The sequence below is a fragment of the Corvus hawaiiensis genome, chromosome 6 (assembly GCF_020740725.1).
Source record: "Corvus hawaiiensis isolate bCorHaw1 chromosome 6, bCorHaw1.pri.cur, whole genome shotgun sequence".
Taxonomy (NCBI): Eukaryota; Metazoa; Chordata; class Aves; order Passeriformes; family Corvidae; genus Corvus; species Corvus hawaiiensis.
In genome coordinates this window covers 11,215,678-11,236,192 of record NC_063218.1, presented here as the reverse complement: position 1 = coordinate 11,236,192, position 20,515 = coordinate 11,215,678, and the positions used below count along the sequence as shown (strand labels likewise).

General features: G+C 36.4%; 2 long non-coding RNA genes across 6 annotated transcripts in view; one reads left to right on the top strand and one right to left on the bottom strand.

Moving 5' to 3' along the window:
- Positions 1-20,515, bottom strand: part of LOC125328036 — a 75,810-nt gene that overhangs the window by 34,391 nt on the left and 20,904 nt on the right. For all 5 annotated transcript variants that reach the window (XR_007204506.1, XR_007204507.1, XR_007204505.1 and 2 more), the window contains exon 4: positions 6,104-6,208. This is a non-coding gene — a long non-coding RNA (uncharacterized LOC125328036). The remainder of the gene's footprint in view (positions 1-6,103; positions 6,209-20,515) is intronic.
- On the top strand, positions 1,191-3,503 carry LOC125328041. Its single transcript, XR_007204514.1, has 2 exons — positions 1,191-2,323; positions 3,157-3,503. It is a non-coding gene; the product is annotated as an uncharacterized LOC125328041 (long non-coding RNA).

Here is a 20,515-nt window from a genome sequence, read left to right as displayed (position 1 = left end):
CTGAAAGCTATAGTTGCAATTAACGAGGATGTTAAGCATTTTTTTTCAGATACATGAAAAGAGTGACAGGATTATAGACCACCAAATTGTTGGTATTTTAAGAATCTGACAGGCTCAGCACCATGTGCCATTCTAGCCTCTCTGTGTATCCTTTGTGGTTAAAACTCTTAAGCACTTTAAATTCTTTTGGTCAGTATTTTTTTCCTTTTAGGGCAGACAACTAGAAGCACATTCCAAGTAACTATTTATGGTGTACAGAAAATTATAAGATACTAAAATCACCTCTTTGAAGGTGTTTCCAGGCATTGGGTAGTAAAACAAATATCTTATTTATAAAAAAAAATTTTAAAAAAGTTGTTGTTTTACATCTAGAATATAATTATCTACGTTCCAAATCAAATGAAAGACAGTAACAGCACAAAGACAGAGCAAAATAGTACATGTCAAATCTTAAAGACTTTACTTGGACAAATCTCCCATCAAGCTTTGGTGGCAGCTTTGCCTGATGAAATATGGCTGAGCCAGATCTGAAATAAGCAAACATTTAAGAAGCCACAGGAGTGGAATAAGTTATAGAACAACAAGTGAAATATTTATTTTTGTTGTCTGGGAAATAACAACAATTTAGTGCATTATTAGTATAAAAGTAGAAGTCCACTAAACCAGCAGTCCTCTGATGCATTTATCCAGATACAACAGAGGACCAAAAAGATGTTTGAAGAGGCAGATGACTTTCCAGAATACTTGATACAGGCTGGAAGAAATATGCGAACAAATTTTTCAAATCCTCAAACTCTGGCAAACAAAATTGACTGTAGCTTTGCATAACTTCATTTACAAATGGCTCAGTCCTCTCATGTTTCTTCTTTTCCAAGGAACAAGACAAAACTGTGGATTGGTCCTGTGCAGGAGACATATCTGTGTGTTGGGGTTCATGGTGGGGAAGAGGCCAAAGCCCCTGTGCTGCAGCCAGGAAACACACCTGGAAGCAGGTTCCTTAGAGCCCCACACCTGGGAAAGAGCTGGTGGACATGTAGCCCAGCAGACTGTCCCACTGGGCAGAGAAGCACACTGGGAGACGGGATGAGAGGAGCTGCCAACCACCTGCAGCTGGTATATCAGGTCATGCAGCAGGAGACAGATTCTGGCACCGGGCTAGGAAAGTCTGTAAGACATACCCCGTTCTGTGGGGGTGAGTGGATGCTGGAGCCAAATCTATGAGTCTCACACTCGGTGCACAAAAACTTAACAGCTCAGATGGATGGGTAAAATCTGTATCGGTGTAGAAACTGCATGGGATGAAAGCTTTACAGTTCTGCAGAGGAATCTGGTTCTGCTCTGTACCATCTGTGCACCAATTGTGTGGATTGTTTGTTGAGCTTTGTTTGGTTGGGTTTTTTCCTTCAAGAAAGATACATAAGTCAGTAAAAAGAATGCACTTCAGGTCAGTTTAACTCCTGAGCTATTGTTTTTGGCCCTCGCCACTGCTGATTATAGGTTCAAATTTTATACAAGAGTTAAAAAGAAGAATCATGCCTAATTACTATTTTCTGCAATTTATTTAATTTCAAAGACAACAATTTAATTTCAAACTTTGCTCAAATTAGAGGGGGAAATAAAAAAACCTGGAAATGCAGAAAAAGTAAGATTAGAGACCTGATTTTCAATGTAAGACCCTTACAGCTGATGGTATATTTCTATGTGCAGCTAATACACACATTGTCTGTTTGAAACCTAATGACTGTGTGATAGTAAATATCTGGTAGATCCAGACCATGAAGAGGGTGCTTCCATTAGGTTTGTGCTTATACCACTAATATGATGTGTTTGTTCGCGTGTATTTTACAATATACACACAAATTAGACTGAGCGATTCTTAGCAACAAGGAAAGGCAACAAGAAAAAAATAATATAAGCTTATACATACATTAAACATTTATATAACGATGCACATTCTATGTGCATAACAATAAACACATTTCAGTCTATGAGCATGCAGTAAACACACTTCAGATGACAATTTAAAATTAATGTCCACGGGCACTCCAAACATGCTGTGGCACTCGTGGAGTGAAATCTGAGGCTATTAAAACAAACAGGAGCCTTGCTTAATCAGGGTTTTCCAGACTGCAAAACTCCAGAGGGGGATCCAAGAGAACCCTTGAGGAAATTTAAGATCATATGACATCAAAGTGAAAAAAGGCATCACTCCTATCTGCTTCTCCAGACGCTTCCCGTGACTTACAGGAAACACAGCACCTTATGCTCTCAATCAACTGAAAGCAGCAATGGAAGAGATGGACTAAGACTTGCATAAACATTGGTAAATGTCTTACAGGAATGTTTTTTAAAATCTTGATGTTCTTTTCTGGCTTCTGGGGTTTTGGCAGGAGCTCTAGTCTCTAGGCCCATTTCTGTGTACACAATTTAATGATGGGCTTGATTAAGAGACAGTAATTCACAAGAGGTTTAGCTATCTTACTTATTGACATGAACATGAGTACAATGCCAAAATCAAATGGTTATGTCCCAAACCAATGGAAAATCACAGAGGCAAAAGCGTGATGGAGTCTTCATTTTTCAGGTTTCATGTATTTGTACTGTTTTCCACTGTATATAATCTATAATGCTTTATAATCTAAGCAACAATCAATCGAGCCTTGCAAGACCTTTTGCCAAACAACAAGTAGCAAAAACATCAGCCTACATCTGCCCATGAGGGAATTACATTGAGGTCCAGTTATATTTGTCCCAGTAACTCTGTCTGCCAAGTGAGCCAGTTTCTCTCAAATGAGAATTTAAAGGAAGAACACAGATGTTGGCTCTGGGATAAGCTAAGACAAGACTGCAAAGGCAAATTCTAGACATTGAACTCTGTCACAGGGTAGTTCAGGAGTCAACCTCAAAGGAAAACAAGGCAATGAGTTCATAAAAATTAACTTGTTGACCTCCTACACAGGATTACAGATTTCCAGCAAGGTCAGTAGGATTTTCAGGCATATAATATATCTTAGGACAGGACTTAATATGCTTTCAAAACTGGCTTTTCATAACTGAAAGGCAATATAAAGAAAACATCCTTGACATCCCCTGTATTAAACTAATGGCATTGAACTTCAGAGTAATTGACTATTTTCTTTTTCCTCTCCCTGGCAGACTCAAGGAGAAGAACCCTCTTCTACGGCTCTACATTCCATAAAAACTCAGTTTCCTGAAGTCTTCTCTCTTGCAGGAGAAAGTGGAGATGATCCACAGCCTGCAACTCTACCATATATTCTTTTACTGGAATAAGAAATGTTTTTAGATCAACAGCTTCAGAAGCCAATGGAGCATCTGTGTGCCAACATTAAAGTCTCTTTTCAGCTGTGAGAATTCCATGCTTTCTAAAAACCTTGCCTTCTCATAGGAAGATGGCCAAAATCTCCCAGATAGGAGTTTATGGCAGAAATCTACAAGTTTAGATCACTAATTACTGCTTTTGAATAAATCTCAGTGTACATGTATACATTATTCTGTATGTCTTGATTTCTGTTTTATTATTTCCTTCAGTTTGACTTCCATCTGAATTCCAGTTTATTACAAAATTTTGAATGTTTTATTTTTCATCCTTTTTCAGTCTTGTGGTTGTTCTCATTCTGGCATTTAGTGACTTTTCCCTTCATTTGCTCCTTTGTATTTCTTTAAGGCAATGAGCCATTTCTGTGGTGCTGGATGGGGATGAGGAAAGCTGCCAGCAAAATTTTTGGTGCACGTGCAATAGAAGTCCTCTCCCCACAAATTCAGGTTTGTAAAAGGTAACTCTAGGAGGAGTTTCTACAAACAGTGGTACATTCTTTCCAGAGGTAATTATAAGGCCTTAATTTGTCTCAATTACTCATACATATTATATGCTTATATATTTTTCACATAATATGACAATGTAACAAGTACTTATGCATATTAAATACATGAATATGAGTGCAAGCATAACATTTTTCAATATTCTAAGTAGCACAATGAATTCTCAAAGAGCCTAGTACTTGCAAACAGCATTACATTAAAAGAACAAAAAGTATATGTCAACCAACTAAAAATATTCATGTACAATGAAACACAAATATATTCCTTGTATCTTATAATATTTTTAGAGAATTTTTAGACAATTATATTTCTCACATAAAAATATTTTCATCAGATCTATCTATATGAAATTTTATATTCCATTTGGTGTACTAGAAGCTCAAAAGTGTGATAATCTTAAAGAAACAAATAGTGAAATTACTAGATACAGAAAATCCTTGCTTTCTTTTTGTTATTATGACAAACTGCAAAACTCAAATATTGAATCTGACAAATATAAATTATATTGTAGTTAGCATAAGTGTGATGCAAAACCCACTGATATATTTGGAAAACAAATGAGTCTCACAATTCACACAGAAAGTCATCAAACTGAGAATCGAGTACAGCAGAGAAAAAAGCTGGAAAGCAATATAAACTGTGTAAAGGTTAGTGATGGTGCAATGAAACTTTGACTATTGTTTTCCGTGCCACTTCAAGAGATGTTTAGCTGAAAGAGAAAGGTGTCAAAGACAAGTAATGAAAATGTGGTTACAGACACAATATGACCCTATTATAAGAAAAGACTGAAATGAATAAGTGATAATATGACACAGGCATCAGATAATTAAATTTTGGCAGTACATGCCAAGAGCACTTATGTCCACAATGTGATTTCACAGGAATTCACAGAAAAGAAACACATAAAGGCAACTTCATGGTTTTGATCACTACTGTAAATGTAACAAAGAAAGAAAATGGAGGGGCTCAGTCACAACCTTCAAATGCCTGCCAAAGTAAACAAGAAGGCGTTTGATTTTCAGCCAATAAAGATGAAGTGAAAAATGAAAGTGGGAAAGCTCTACATAGAGCTTTTTCTGGTAGAGAAAGACAGGCAGATGTGCATGATACTTTATTTATGGCTTTGGTAGAATAAAAATGATTGAAAAAATATAGAAGAACTTTTAAAAATATATTAAAAATTAGAAAGTGTTAGTCCTTCAGATGTCTGTTGAAGATGTTAAACAAGGTACAGAAACTTTGCAAAAGCAGAAATTCAATTGGGAAAATGCACTTTTCTTTATCAATGTTGTTTCTCATAGAAGCTAAACTCAACTACAGGATTAAGCTTCCAACTGCATTATCAGATTACCTAACATACATTTTTTGAGATAAGACTACCAGAAACCACCGATAGATGACAGATGAGAAAGAGCAAGCAAGGCAGAGACATGAAATATTTCTGGAGCTAGTAACTTGTACAACAGGATATAAATCAGCAAAGTAATAAACTCTGCAAGACATGTTTTAACACATTTTATGAGATGCTAATTCATATTTCCACAGATGTTTGACAAAAGTAATCGCATTTTCCATTTTGGCCATAACACAACTTCCTCAAATCAGTTTCAAAGTTAGCCCTCACACTGCTTCTGCATATGGATAAATGGTCGGTGTTTCCTCCAACTCGGGAAATGTTGGCACACCACACCACTGCATGCAAATTAAACTTGCTTTGGAATTGAAACCAGAAGTAGTTTGATATTGGAAAGATATTTTTTCTAAAATAATTTACAATTTAAGGGTCATTCAGTGCGGCGATCCATTGCTTTTCCTATTTCACATGCTCCCCCCGTTCCCTGCCCTTAGCCTTGGCCACTCCCTTGGACTCTCCCTATTGGTTCCTGTACCCCAACCCCACCCAGGAAATGCCTCTGGGCCCCGGACAAAACCCCCCACACCCAGACTGCAAGGTCTCTCTACCTCTGGATATTGAGGTGACGAGGTGTGATTAAAGCCATCTCAAACCCTCATGAGAGACCCTTCTCACTTCCTTCATCACTGGTTGTAACGCTGATAGCTGACCAGAGCAAGATCACGAGGTCGTCCGAAATTGGACTACAGGATGCAATGGGTCACATTGCCCTAGGAAACCCTTGCTGAACTCTCAGGCAGCTACAGCCTGCTAAGCAAAAAAGCGATCACAACAATTCAGAGTCAGAAGTCAACAATCCCCAACCCAATAAGACTGTACTAGATTGTATAACAGGAAAGAGACACTGACCTTTTCGATTCAGCCTGCTGCTATCCATTTGTTTGGCCATCTCTTTCTCTATTTCCTACTTGCCTTTCCCCCCTTACGTAGATATTTAACGATTTCTTATCCCTCCTGGTAGAAAGGAAAGAGATGATTGTTCATTGCTAAAAGTAATAAAGTGATCATTTTCCATTGTTACAGAAAAAAAATATGGTTCATTGGTAATTGTCTTATTAAATTCTTGATGCACTGTTTGACACTGTGACAGATCATTGACCGCAAATACTCCCAGAATTCTTGTCTTCCAGGCAAGGATGAAACTTAAAACATTACTTCATGTCAAAACTGAAAGGGAGGAAACTGAAAGATGCAGAGCGAATGGAGAACTATTGCAATACTGTCTTACATTCTCCACTGTGTTCAGTATATGTCAATTGAAACATGCTTATCAAGATATTTTCTATATCTTTTCACTAAGTATACCATTATGTCCTATGAGATGACCTAAGAAAGCACGAGATACTGAATTATAAGGAAAGCCAAGCTGAAGGAATTACGGAAAGAAAATACTTAAATAAGCAATATTCACCACTAGAGAATCTAGAGAAAGAAGCAGCAACTATGACCATCAGAAGTCCTACCTATTCAGGAAGAAGCATTTAAAAATAATTTTAAAACATTTTACAGTGACATGTATTTATCTTCCACATACTGAACACAGTGACAAACAAGTGTAATACAAGAAACAAAGCCAATTTTAAGGGAAAAAAAATGTTTGCTATTCAAGCCATGGATCTAGTAACAGATGGAAATTGAACCTTTAAACTGTTCTTACCATAATGACTACTTGGAGAACTTACTAACTCCAATTATAGCCACAATTAGCACTTTTTAAGGACATAGATGTATAAAGAACTGAGACAGATCTAACACCAATAAAAAAGTACCCTGTTTTCTGTTATGTTGGCTTATCAAACTCTGCAACTGGAAAAGGGTTCATCTTTTTCACTACTTCCCCAGATTTTCCCTGTTCTGGCTTCCAGAGAATGGATTTGTCTTCATGATTTTTAGTGACACCTTCAGTTCTCTAAGAAAAATGCACTAAGCAGTTTTTTCCCCATGGTGCAACCCCAGCACAGTGCCCTCTATCCCATTTATCCACCACTAAGGAGGCACTGGGCAGAACCAAAAGGCACATCATGACGTTTTCCAGTGGTTGTTGGATCAGTCCTGTGAGGCCATTGGCAGTCAGCACACCTGGGACAGACCAACTCAGAGCACTCTTCTACTATCAGAGGACTTACATAGAACTTTATTCCCTTTCCCTTTCACAGCTCCATGGTATATCCCACTTGCAGCTCAAGGTCCAGCTACAACTTACATACAGACAAACAGAATCCTAGCACTGTTTAACTATCAGTGTCCAACACACTGTATCTTCATACAGCTCCTTCTCATAGAATTTCTTCCTATGTCATTTATAGACATATTTTTGTTAAACATTATCTGGAGAAGAATTATTAATCCACAAAGCAGACTGAATGCCTCTTAAAAAGAAGAACTTCTGACATCAGCAGGTTGTTGATACACAATTATTGTTTATTTAAAGAGCTTCTGAGAAACTGTGAGAAGGCTCATTGCTATTTATCCCGAAGTATGGATGTTAGCCTGCAGTTGGAATGGAAACAGACTAATGTTTCCAATGAAAAAAAACCCTTCTAGCCAAATTTTAATTGAAGCTAGATAGCAAATGAAACAATTTTTTCGCCTGGGGAATAGAAGACTCTGAAAACAAAATTGTATCAATGAATTTGGGATTATTTTAATACCAAAAGTCTAAACAATATAAATTATATACAGAAAAGTATTTTGAAATTCTTTTGCGGATAAAGAAAAGCCAAAACTTTTTTCCAGAAAATACTGAGGTGGATACTGATGTGTTTTTCCAATGAGAAAATACTTATCTGCTAGCGATCTGATATCCCCAGCTCTGTCTGCTCATGATCACAGACTAATTTTCAAAATTAGTCCTTAGGATTTTCATTCCACAGTTTTAAAAGGAGTATCAATGTGTTCTGAAGGCTTTGTTGTCTCTTAGAATTTCACATTAGTCATTAAACAATCATCCTTCATTGTATACACTGTTTACATCTTGCAGCAATGTTTATCTTTAATAGATGATGGTCCAACAAATATACTGGAACAGATTAATTGTTTATCAGTGCAACTCATAGACTTGTCTAAGAAGGAAGAGATGTTGTTATTCTGTAACTCAGTGAAATAAAAATAGAAGGCACCCAAATATGCAATTGTTATCTTTTTTGTTTACAAGACACATATACTAAAATTTATTCAGCAAAGCAGTTTGGAATTCTTAATTCTTCTAGGAAAGCTTTGTACAGAAGCTTCCTCTGTAATTCATACTTACCTTCACACATACAACTTACTAGATCCTAGATAAATATTCCAGATCAAGACCATAGCTGTAGTATTCTATAAACAAGGAGCGTCTGGAAAAATTACTCTTAAAATATCAAAACTAGTTGCTTTAAAGCTTGTGTAACACCTGAGATCATGGTGAAACTAAAATGCAGTTGACGGCTATGCAGAAAAGTTGTGCAGGCTTGGATGGGGAACTTAAAGGTGTGTCTAAGCACTGCCTAGACCAGAGACATTATACAGAGATTCCATTCCATATTGAAAAGAAAAGAACACCATGAGCCCTGAAGAACTGTTTTCTAAGGGTTAACAGTAATGCCATCACATAGAATATTTCCATTAGGCACTACTATCTATCCCCTAAAGTAATTAATTACCTCTGATAAAAGACAGTTTATTCAGTCTGAAATACTACTTGACTCCCTTTCTCAAGTACTTTAATTGCTAGACATGGCCAAGCCAGAATGTCTAGCTCGCCAGTTATTTCAATAATCTCTTTCAGTAGCCAGAGTCTCCACCCAAAATCTGAGTACAGCATGTAGAAAATAGGGGCATCCTGTATCTATTGCAAGTTCTCTGTCTGGGAGGAAACATAAATCAAAAACCTAAAATGAATAATGCATGGCCAAGGCTTGCAATCTTCAAAGCCTGTGAAGGCACAGTTCATCTAATATCAGTAATTAGTAAAACATTGTTCCCTTTGCAAGAGAAGACTCCTGGCCAACAGAAATGGTCTAAGAATTCTTAAGACTGTAGAGTGGAGCTACTTCTGGAAATGAAAATGAAGGAATGATTAGACAGCAAATTCTCTTTGTATGTCCTAAGGTGTTCTGTAACTATGTAAATCACCACTGATGAACAGGTAAGACAATAAAATGGGGACCTATGTCTGCCATACCAAGAACAGTCAGGAGTGATGTCATGGCTGAGACACCATCTGGCCTTCATTAAAAAGAGAGAAGAAAGTATTAGGGCAAAAGAAGACAGAGAAGAAGCCGTTTGAATCTGTGTCTAGAAAACAAAGCCAAACAGTTCAGCAGCCAACACTGAAGTGATGTTGAGAAATAAGCAAGCCCACTTAGACTGAGGAGAGAGGAAGTTGATCCACATAAGCCAATTCAAGAAGCAGACAGCCTTGGAGTAAAATGCACACATACCACTGGGTAGTGACATGGAGAATTTAGACTCTCTGGCATGAGCACTTTTAGTGATCAGAGAGAAGATGAAAATACAAAAGCTTTCTTAACTTCTGAGAAGAAAACCTCAAATTCTAACCGCCTTTTGCACAGTGTTTGCATCTTGAACAATCAGCAAAGAGAAAACCCCTGAGAACTATGGCCCCAATTGAGAAAACAAAGGTAATCCCACATATAGGCTTGGTCATGTGACTTAACCTTTGCATGTTGTGGCCAACCAAAATGACACTTAGGACCAAATCCTTCATTCAGGAGAAGCAAATCTATTAATTGCAAAAGATCTACAAATCATTCCCTTTCAGCAAGAGAACTTCCTTATATGCTATATGCTGAGCAGTAAGGAAAGACCAACAGCACACCTCTACTATATCACAAGGACATTTTGGATCTTGAGTGCCTGTGATGTAGCAAACCCATTGTAATAGCTAACATGGACCCATTTCAAGAACTTGTGGTTTGAGAACAGATACTGTTTAAGACCGGAGGGCATATCTAGGACTTGATTTTTTTTCCTCAGCAACAATACCCTTTGAAGAAAGAGCACAGTCTCTGAAAAAGTTGATCAGGCAGTAAATGGAAACAGCAGTGCTAAATATGCAAGGCATTTTTGGGGGCCTGTTTCTTGAAATAAATCCAGACTTAGGGCAGGTGCCAGACTTAGAGGGAGAACAGAAATTTGGGGACTGTTCCTCATCAAAGAGATTATCCAATAATAGGGAAATACCAGAAGAATCCCCTTCCCACAAGGTAAACTGCACGTCTGTTCTTTCCTTAAGCCACAACTAACATACCATGCCTAAAATATGAAGTTGTTCAAAGGAGTAATGACACACATTCTTGTTGCACACAATATCACCCTTAAAACTGCAATAGCAGTAGTCCTGAAAATGTAAATAGTATTACAGTGTTTATCTCTGTACTTGATCACACAAAAAAAAAACACCCCAGAAAACCTTTTATCCTTCAATGTGTCCAGCTGCACATTGGTGTCCAAGGTCCTGCTCCTTAAAACAAGGTCAAAGCAGAAAGTCACTAATTTCAATAATGCAGGATCTCATTCTACATGGAACACTAGACGGGAGAGTTGTATTTTCAGGTAGATCACTAGTCAAAGACCAATTGCTTAAATACAGTATTTATTGCAAAAATACCATGTGACCATAATAAAGGGTTAAGCAGAAACATTTTAAATCAAAACACTTATGAGTTCTTTCCACTTTTATCCCTATTCATATAACAGCTCCTCAAAAAATAGTGGATTACTTAAACAGTTGCAGCTGGTACAGAATGCATTTGGAATACCCATGTATTTCTACAGCTTAGGCAGCAGCATGCTTTGGCTTAAACAGTCAAAGGATGCCTCAAATTCCTTTAATCTCTTCTTCAAATAAGTGTTTTCTACTTTGTATGAAAAAAAAATTGGTAGCCAAACTAACCAAAGTAAGAAATTAAACAGTTTCAGTGTTAAGAAAGGGCTGGAAAAAACATCAACTACATTAGGTATGACAAAAAAAAGAGTGTAATGATCATTTAACTGAGGTTCTACACAAACTTAGAAGTTTGATGAACACTAGTTGTCTTTATTACTTCAATTAAGTCTAATAGTATAGGGACAGAATAGGAGGAAGCATTATTGATGACAAAAATTAGTCAGGACAGTCAAATCTAAAACTTACTGCTAGCATTTGCAGGAGAATTATGCTGTACTGAGCATAGGAAGTAAAATTCATTAACTACTAAGACAGTATCTCTGACTTTGGAATGTCCTGAACTGCAAACTGCTGGAGCTGGGGAGAATATTCTGACAAAGTAACAATATACGATTGTCCTGTTCAAATGCTTTTTTTTCCAACAGCATTTTATTTTAGCCAGTGGAGAAGGCAGGAAACTGACCTAGGGTAACCTCTAGTTTAACCTAGGGCAATCATTCTCATGTTCTTAAAATGGATCATGGTTGCATAAAATAAATAAAGGCAGCATACATAAGGTGAAGCCATATAAAAATATAATCCCTTAATATTATCATAATGAGGGATGGTCTTAAGAGGAGTCATTATGGATAATTCTTTGAAAATAGCAGTCCAATATGCACCAGGATTCAAAAAGGCACACAACACAAACTACTAGGAAAGAAATAGAAATAATTCTGAAAAAATATAAAACTACCATGTTCCCAACATCTACAAAGTATGCAGTTTTGACATTCCATCTCAGAAAAAAAAGACCCTATAAAACTAGAGTTTTCATTTCTAAAATACTATACTATTTTACATATTTTTAAATGTATATGTTATATCTATATATAGTATTTAGTATTTCTATAAAACTACAGAAAGAATATGAAAGACAATTAAAAGTATGGAACAGCTTCACATGGCTGCTCAGGGCCTGGGTGGGTGCTCTGTGTACTGGGTAATAAACTGGCTGGATGGCTGAGCCCAGAGAATGCTGATGACTGGATTTACATTCAGCTGGCTAGCAGTCACCAGTGGTGTTCGCCAGAGATCAGTGTGGGGACCAGTCCTGTTTAATATCTTTATGAATGATCTGATAAGGGGATCAAGGGCACCCTCAGTCAGTTTGTTGATGACACCAAGCCGGGCAGTAGTGTGATCTGCTGGAGGGCAGGAAGGCTCTGCAGAGGGATCTGGACAGGCCGGGTCGATGGGTCAAAGCCAATAGTATGAAGTACAAAAAGGCCAAGTGCCATGTCCCGCCCTTGGGTCACAACAACCACCTGCAACCCTACAGGCTGGCGGAAGAGTGACTGGAAAGCTCCCCAGCAGAAAAGGAGTGCTGGTCAATAGCAGCTGAACATGAGCCACTGTGAGCCCAGGTGGCCAAGGCCAAAGGCATCCAGGCAATAGTGTGGCCAGCAGGACCAGGGCAGTGATTGTTCCCCTGTACTCAGCACTGGTGAGGTCACACCTTGATTGCTGTCCAGTTTTGGGCCCCTCAATTCAGGAAGACCACTGAGGGGCTGGAGCATGTCCAGAGAAGGGCAGTGAAGCTGTTGAAGGGTCTGGAGCACAACTCCTGTGAGGAGCAGCTGAGGGATGTGGGGGTGTTTTGCCTGGAGAGGAGGAGGCTCAGGGGAGACCTTATTGCTCTCTACAACTACCCAAAATGAGGTTGTAGTGAGGTGCAGGTCACTCTCTTCTCCCAGGCAACATGAAATAGGACAATAGGAAATGGCTTCAAGTTGCACCAGGTGATGTTTACGTTGGATATTAGGAAAAATTTCTTCACAGAAATGGTGGTCAAGCATGGGAACAGACTGTCCAGGGAAGTGGTGAAATCATCATCCCTGGAAGTGTACAAAAACTGTGTAGATGTGGTGCTTAGGGACATGGCTTAGTGGTGGACCTGGCAGTGTTATGTTGATGTTTGGACTTGATGACCTTAGTAGTGTTTTCTAACCCTAATGATTCTATGTTTCTACCAAAAGAAAAACAAAACACAGCCAGATGCTTCATTTAAAATTATCCAGAAACTTGAAAGCAAAAGATGACTAATATTAATGTTGGGATAACTAAAGTCATTAATGCAATTAAAGAGGCTAACAGAGAAGAATAATCAGGTTTTTGTTGCTCTACAAACAATAAGGGTCACCAACAAAATCCTCACATAGCAAGTGAGAAGCAATATCAAGCTAGACCAACCTTTAGTCTCATTTCATGTGACTGACCGGATATTCTAAATTACATGGAGTAAATGAGGTCAAGCATTTATATGTAAATATTCATATAAAAATAATATAAATACAGCAGATGCTTACAATTATTATCATCATTATTATTATTATTATTATTTTATATATATTTATTTTTATGGAAAGAGCTACTTAAAGTTGAATCAGATTAGCAATTAGAGTTCAGGAAAATGCCAGCCACAGTAGTTTCCTGTACATTTTTACACCTTCTTTTGAAAGCACAAATGTGTCAGCAATTTTCAGAGATGGGACACAGGACCAGATGGAATTCTTATATTCAGATGAACATAAAGTACAAGCCTTTAAAGTTCTGATTTTTCACAATTCCTGAATAATTTTCATCTCATAAAGCCACATATTATTCCAGGCAACATATTTATGAGGTCTTGTTTATTGTTCTGTATTGTTGATGTTTCTCAAACCTATATCCCAGGACTACTTCTAAAATATTCTTCTTGCAATGTCCCACAGCCCAAGCATACCCATGTTTTACTTTTTCTTTTAAATTCCAGTATGACTTAGGCAAACTGAGTAAACAGATTTAATAAGCTGAACTCAATCGTGACTTCTCCACTTACATTTTTTGGCGAAAATGCCTTTCTGAGTTTCTATTTCGGTAAGATTCACTTAATACATCCAAAGCTGAGTAGGCTTTGATCCACAATTACAAAGTTAATATATATGGAGAAAGAATAATGCTGGGAAAATGCTCTCTTGGCAAATAGATGCTGGAGCAAATTAATCCCACAAATTTCCCACCTTTAATGAGTTCAAGTCTTGCCATCATTAATAATACTGAAATAGTTATTAACATTTATATAAATATAATGAGAAAAGGTCTTTGGGCCTGCCAGCAGGATCGAAAGCTATTGGAACTTTTATCACATGAGCAAGATCAAAACCAAAGCAGCTATACTCCTTTTTTTCTTTTGCTTTAAGTTACTCCATAGCCCAGGCATCTGACTATCATCTTGACTTAAAGTACTTGGCTATAACCCAAAGACAGGTTCAAATAAGGTTCTTTGATTCTACACACATGCACATACACACGTTCTTTCAATCCACTCTCCTTGCATGCAGGAGTCAACAGGAGTTAAGGGCAGCACTTCAAAGTATGCTCAGCATTTTGCAGGATGTGGCCCTTTATCCTTATTTGACCCCTTGTACGTGCTTCATTCTGTTTTTGCCAGTTCGACTAATAATGTTCCTCTGCAACAACAAATACTGCCCACACCCCACTGATGCCTACTGCCATCTTTCCTTAAGTCCTATACAGCATCTATCCCCAAGTTACTACGTGTAGTTTCTATATTCTATATCATTAATTTTAGAAACTAAGATAATTCTGAAGACAATAAAATTCTCACTTGAATTTGCAAGGTTGGGAAATTCTTTAGTAAATATATAATTTTTCCCTCTGATATTGTTCTGCTGTAGTCTGTAAGGAGATGTCTATTTATTTTTTAAAATATCAGGACAGAATTCACGTTGCTCATGATCCTAAAATGGGGATTAGAGTTTATCTTGTCATCGAGTTACTCTAATTTTATTCAGACTGGTAAACTGTCTAAACTGAAAACTTTCTGCCTGTATCTTTAAGTTCTCATTCAACACAAATGACAGCATTAGATTAGTGGGAAAGAGGAATTAGTATACATCTAGAGCTTGTTCTGACAGTCACTTAGGGTGCAGGTCTGTATCCAGGACCTCGCTGACAACATAGCAGAATTCATTAGTTTGTAGACTGCAGTTTTACAAAATTAGTGGTGATGAGTACTTTAAAAACTTATGAGTCTTCTGGACTTTGTTTATGGATCATCAAATGAACTATTAAAATTTCCTACAGATCAGCCACTAGTGCCCAAAGGCTGCATTTTAAAATACATATTTAGATACCAAAACAAAAGTGATTTGAACATTTTGGAGACAGTCATTTGACTGTTCGTGAGCCTACAAAGCTGTTAAGGAATCACATTTTAGCACCTAAGCTTGCAAATATTAGTTCAAATGTTTTGGACTTTATTCTTAGAGGTCATACTGCATTTAACTATGTAGACATTTAGCTTATCAATTCCCTAAAATTTCTGTTATTAATGGAAGTAATCAATACATTTCCCACAAAGTCTTAGAGAGCCAGGGTGGAAGTTTATCTGATTGGAATCTGAATTGTGGAAACAGCAGTGCAGAGGGATTTTTCATTATTGGCTTTTTAACAAGAAAGCTCCTAATTTCAAGAGGCTAGGTAAAAGGAAGAAAAAGTTGTCCTCCATTTGAGAGACATTGATTGTTTAAAATTTCTGAGTTTTTTGCTGTCTACATGAGTATAATCACTTTGTGTATTGTTTCCAAGTAAATGAAATATGAATTGAGTTTTCATATCTTTCCACAAGTCCATTAGTAGCTATAGAAAGAAAGCAGCTAGCAAGACAGGGAAGAGCACACCTACTGTACTATTTGACACTCAGGTTAACACATCCCAACTTCTTTAACAGATCTTCTTTTTCGTGTTTAACCATCACACCTCCTTTACAGGCCTCCTTTTGTTCATCTGCAAGGGATGTAATATTCTTATCAGAGTAATCAGATGTTTACTATATTAATATTTTTTAAGTGCTTACACATTTTTAGATTATTGGCACTAAATAAATTAAAATTGCTGCATACAACTTGCAGTCTCCTTATTTAACAAGTCTCATGAGAGAGTTTATTAGCAAATAAATTCTCAGTGAGAAAATGAGAACATTATCCATATATTAATGTACAAATTCAATATTTTAAGAACTCCATTCATAGAATAATCTCTTTTTTGGAAAAATTGGCACTAGAAATTGTTTAGCAGCAGTCCCCACTATTGTTATTTGCGCTATAACCCATATCTACTGCATTAGTAGTATGAATGCATTAATAAATCAGGATGTATTAGTAAGGTAGAGTAGATAAATCCTGTATGGTTTTCAGAAAAAGTTATGGTGTGCACACTAGATCATACATTACAGATGTTGAATGACATTACAATATAACATTATATCACATTAAATACAGTGCAGAAAATGAAGTAAAATAAAAAGATGAGTTGCAATACCCTATAGAAACACTACTTTCCCAGAGTCTGTCTTATATACTACGACGATTTTCTATTTTTATGTACATTTTAAGAGATAGAATTCTACAATCTGTTTTAACAGACTTAAAAGACAGATATGAATGAGGCTCACTAAAGAGTTTTGGAGCCACCAATGCCTTTGGAGGCAAATAGTAAAGCTGAATGGTCTAATGGTTCTTTTCAATCAAAATTTATTGTTCTTATCCCATGTAGGAACTGCATTTTAACATATGCCACAGCTCATTCCTTCCAATGAATCCATGGTAGGAATCCTAAAAAATACTGAGCACTGTCTTCTCAAATTTGATATTGTTGCACTATTGCTGATCGCAAAACATGCAATTGATTCACCTTGATACAAACATACTTTTTAATCTATACTATGTAAAATAATCATTGATTAATTCCATTCTGTCCCTAGTTTTGGAGCATTTAAATGTAATTGGTTTCCAAACTAAAGGCTATTTTCACTCTCAAACACACACAAAAAAATTAATGCAGAAGGATTACAAGAAAATAAAGACTTAATCTTGAACACACTCCATAATGTTTCATAAGTCATAGGAACATGTATCCTGAATGCATAAGGATATTAGGTCTCTAAATTTTAATAGTAAATATTCTTTAATTCATCATTTGCCTCATTCTTGATACCACACAGTTTTCAGAATCCTTCCTGTGGTATGAAATCAATTTTGGTCTTCCAGTGAAATCAGTAAGGAAGTCAAGGAACAAAGAAGCAATTCAGGAAAAAATCCCAACCCTATGCATTTACCATTATGTTAAACTGACTAAAAAAAAAAAGGAAAAATTTTAAGCAGTCAAATAAATATTAAGGGAAGTTCAAATATGAACATTCAAGAAAAATGGAAGTCAGAACATACTCTAAAAAGCACCTGATTCTTCATTTGCAGACTGGTTGTATGTACTCAAAATTCACAATAACCAAAAAAAAAAGAGAATGAAAGGTTCAAAAAAGCACTCTAAGGACCACATCTTGGGCTCCTCATCCAGGCGTTTTTCTTCTGCTAATAAAACGGAAAGGAACATTAAACATTTCCTTGTATAAGTCAGTTACTCTAAGATACCTTTGGGGGCACATTTTGTGATCCATTCAGGATAACCAATTCCTACAGTCTAAGCTAGTAACTAGATGACTTTTAAGGTCCCTTCCAAACCAAACCACTCTATGATTCTATGAACTGGGAAGCAAGCACAGAAAATGAGCAGAACAATTCCAGCTGGTGGACTGCCTCATGTGAATCATAACTAAGGTGAGGAATTTGACTGGTCCTCTTTCTGTAATGCTGCAAGGGCTGATGTAAAACTGAATTTAGAATCTGAAAGTTCTAAGGTTCTCCCTGCTGGTCCAAAAAACTCAGCCCATTATCATTAACATATTTTGAATCATCCTTCAGCAGTTTTATCATACAATTTTTACACAGGCAGTGCCTACATATAAATTTGGTTATTTACTGTAGTGAAGCCCAGAAACATAAAACCCTGCCCTTGGTCCCCACCCAGGCATCCCCTACTCCAAAATATTGTCAATTCAAAGTTCTGAAGTTTTTAGTACAACTTGTATGCACGAGTAAATAACAATAAAATATGCAGTTCCTGTTAGCAACAGGAGTACTATTTTACAAATCTCAATTCTTTTTTAGAATGATTTGATAAACCTTTTAATGCCAATGAGAATTCTGGTTGTGAAAGAACAGCCACATCAGGGACTAGTCAGGAATATGGAAAAAGCAGAGTACTGTGACTAATATTGTTAATGCCTCTTTACACAAGATTACAGAGTCACATTCTCAAATCCTGAGGGGAATTTGGCTTAGTAGATCACCCTCTCTGATACTTTTAAAGAACAGAATGTAAGGTGCTAAATATATTTATTTGGCAAGAAAATTATCTGGGACACTCCTAGGGGTAAAATAATTTCACAGTAGGTGGGTCCAGGCATAGGAAACTGCTTGGAAGGTAATGAAGAAACTGAAGTGTGCTGTGATTAACACACAAAATAATATTATGGAGTCATGTTCTTCATTCCTCAAAAGAAACGTGATCAGTAATGAACTTTTTGCATGAAGTCTCTCAAAGTATCTACTTAACTTTTTCCTTTGAGCAGTAAATAGCTTTGAAAAGTGGTAGTATAAACAACAAACATCTAATGAAGGAAAGATTAGAATGTAGAGTCCCATGGGATTTTTTTAAACTGTTGTACAATATATTAGAAGCCATGAGTTTTATTAGCTAATTAAACAAACAAAAAAAGCACACAGCATATAAGATTAGTATTTAGTTAAATATCTTTAAAAGTACTATTTTACTGATGTTGCTAATTCCTCTATTCATAAGTTTGTGTTTTCAAACTGTAAAGGAGCATGTAGGATTTAATGATCGATTTTTAAAGATAATGTCAATGAAGAATGGGTATTCTGTCCTGAAGAGAACAGGAAGTGACATCATTACTCAGAAAAATTTAAGAATTGACGTTATTTTAAATTATTATAACAATACTGCAGCACTATTTGGTTTAGGCAAAATGCTTCTCATTATTAAATCCCTTAGTCCTGTCACACTCCATTACCAGCAATTTTTGTAGCACTGTTTCCCAGGAGAGACCTGCCGAAATACAGAAATAGGCACTCCCTGGAAAGGCTGTGTGACTCCTCTGTCTGGTAGTACTTTTGTTACACAATATTTTGACCAAAACATTTAGAACTCTTGCTTAATTTAGAAATTTGTTTTTATTTTATATCAGTTTCATTTGTCAATTGATTCAAATATAGAAATATGATCTCCCATCACAAACCAATATGTTGATGACTTCAGTACCATGTTCTTCATTCACTTCTTTACTCAGCAACTTCTATTTCAGAGAAAGCCAGTAAAAAAATATGCACCTAGAAATGGAGCCATTTTCAAGTTGAAGAAACTACTCCCCCCTCACATCTAAAGGTTCTCAGTTTAAAACTTAAGGCATTAAATTTAATAGCAAATGGCTCCCAGAGCCAGATAATGAATGATTTTCACAATTCTGAGTATTTATTCCTTTATTCATATAGTCCCAGCTCAACAAATAGAACAACTAATTTTTTAAGTGGCCATATTCTGGCCTTCTGTTCTACTTGGTAACAATTTAGTAGTTCTATTGTTTCATACTACTGACAGTATGTAATATTATTAAAAAATGAGAAGAACATAGCTTATTTTTCCACATCCCCAGTCAACTTCTCTTTTCCTCATATAAGATTTAAAATCTCTATCAGCATATACCTGCCTGTAGCCTAGGTCTGCACTAAATCCCAGAAGGAGCTTTGCCTTTCACAAGCCAGATTCTGATTTATACCATATCTAGAGACATTTATTTGAAAGTCTGAAAAGTGAAAAAATAATGTGGCATATTTCCTCATAAATCACACAAAGCTGTACATTGAAAACAATTTAATTTTCAAAAACTGTAGCTCACAAACTCATACAAAAAATACACCATCATATAAAGTATTTAGTAGTAAAATAGCTTTTTTTAGTAAACACATTTTTTTTCTGGCTTCACATTATGGGAAATCACAAGGCTCTTTTATTCTAGAAAGATTAATCAGTTGATGCGAAACCTGACTGAACAGAGGATTCTGCTCTATGTAGTTCTATAGTATAAAAACTACTTTACAGCTACACTTCATTGTACTTCAGGCTCTTATGCAGCCTATTCAGATCAAATAAATTCTCAACACATGCTTATACGATCTGTCTATTCAATTTATATTAAAAAGTAATTCTTAATATTTTCCAGATATTTAGCTTGGGCAGCAATACACTTAAGAGTGAGCTGATACTTAAAAAGTTTCGCATCAAAATCTAAATTACAGCAACTGAAATCAGTGAAGACAGACTTTCAGATTTGTTGTCATAGCTCTGCCACATACAGTTGGTCTGCTTTCTCTAACTTGAGATCTCAGTGCCCTTTGTTTAAGACTGATTGCTTC